Below are 1,840 nucleotides of genomic sequence, written 5' to 3'. Positions count from 1 at the left end.
ATCTACGGAGGAGTGAAGAAAGCAGCGCTGGGCGGAGGAAGCGGAGCTTCGATGCAGTCTCAACAGAAGCCTCAGCGGACCCGCTCAGGAGTTTTGAAATGGATGTCCCTCCAGAGCTGTCCCGAGCTGAGGAAAGGGTGGGGGCCTTTGCACTCACAGGCTGATCGGTGATCAGGTCTGGGACGCCCCAGGGAGGGCGCGTGGTCTTGGATGAAGCATCTTCCTAGGCCAGCGGTTCTCAACCTTCCTCATGCCGCGACCCTTTAATACAGTTCCTCATGTGGTGGTGACCCCCCAACCATAAAATTATTTTCGTTGCTACTTCATAACTGTAATGTTGCTACTGTTATGAATCGTCATGTAAATATCTGATATGCAGGATGTATTTTCATTGTTACAAATTGAACATAATTAAAGCATAGTGATGAATCACAAAAACAATATGTAATTATATATGTGTTTTCTGATGGTCTTCGGCGACTCCTGTGAAAGGGTCGTTCGACCCCCAAAGGGGTCGCGACCCACAGGTTGAGAACCGCTGTCCTAGGCCAAGGGACCTTCCCAGAGAGGGAACCAGCCTGGGAATGGCGACCTGGACTCGGAAGGGGCCTCTGGATGACACCACACCACCCACTACACTTTCAAAAACCAAGTGGAGAAAATCCAGTCTTGGCACCGCACAAAAGGCCCTTCGTGGTCTTGCACCTGCCTCCCCTGCCCCTCAGGCTCTCCTCCCAGCTGGAAGTCTCTCCCACCCTCCGCCCTGGCCCCTTCTAATCCTTCAGATGACAGCGGAATGCACCTCCTCTGAGATGCCTCCTCTGACCCGTCTTGCAGACTCAATGGCACTTCCTGCCAGCAGAGTGGCCAGGAGCATGGACTCTGGAGCCGGGGTTTGGATCCCAGCTCTGCCACTTGCTAGCTGTGCAGCCTAAGGCAAGTGCTCAAAGCTCTGTACCTTAGTTTCTTCATCTATAAAATGGGCACAGCATCAGTACTGCTACCTCATAGGGTTGTTATGAGAATTAAATGAATTAATATGTGTACAGTCAGCATAGTGGCGGGAGTAAATAGTTGCTGCTATTGTTGTTGGTGTTGTTATTGAAGGCACTCAGAATGCATTTATCGGAGGCATGAGGATGGAAGGAAGTGTGTTCAGTGAATGCTGGGCAGCCCAATCTGTCAGAAGGACAGCGTAGCCTCTGTGGGGCCCTGGGGGGGGGGGATGTTTAATGTCTCAGTGAAGAGTGTGCATTTATTTGGTGAGCAGTCAGAGACGATGGCGGAGTTTGTCAGCAGATGGGAGAAAGGGCCAAAGAGAGAGCGAGCCAGGGTGAGCCAGGAGGTAAGGTGCACATGTGGTGAGGTGAGTTATAGGTGAGGGATGGGTAGAAGGAAGGGGGTGAGGACATATGGCGGGGGAGGGGAAGTGAGCTTAGAGGAAAGTCACATGAGCGCATGGAGGATGGAGTGAGGGGATGGGCTGAGGCCGATGGGGACAGGCGGGGAGTGAGAGGGACAGGCTGGAGCGCAGAGGTAAAGGCTGATGGAGACAGGTGAGGCGTCTGGGACAGGTGAGGAGTGAGCGGGCCCTGCTGCGGGATGGGGATCCAGTGAACGGTGGAGACCCGTGAGGAGATCTAAGAGCCAGAGCGGGACCACGCGCCGAGAGCCCCGCGCTGCCGGAGAGGAGAGAGAGCGGAGCAGAATGTGATGTCAGAGAAAGGGCGGTGATGTCAGAGCCAGGGCGGTGGGGCGGTGATGTCAGGGCTGGTGCTGATGCTGGCGGCGCAGTGCATTGTGGGCAGCTCCCCGCTCTGCCGCTGCCACCGCTGTCGCC

The sequence above is a fragment of the Myotis brandtii genome, unplaced genomic scaffold (genome assembly GCF_000412655.1).
Source record: "Myotis brandtii unplaced genomic scaffold, ASM41265v1 scaffold143, whole genome shotgun sequence".
Classification (NCBI taxonomy): Eukaryota; Metazoa; Chordata; class Mammalia; order Chiroptera; family Vespertilionidae; genus Myotis; species Myotis brandtii.
This window is presented reverse-complemented; position numbering follows the sequence as displayed.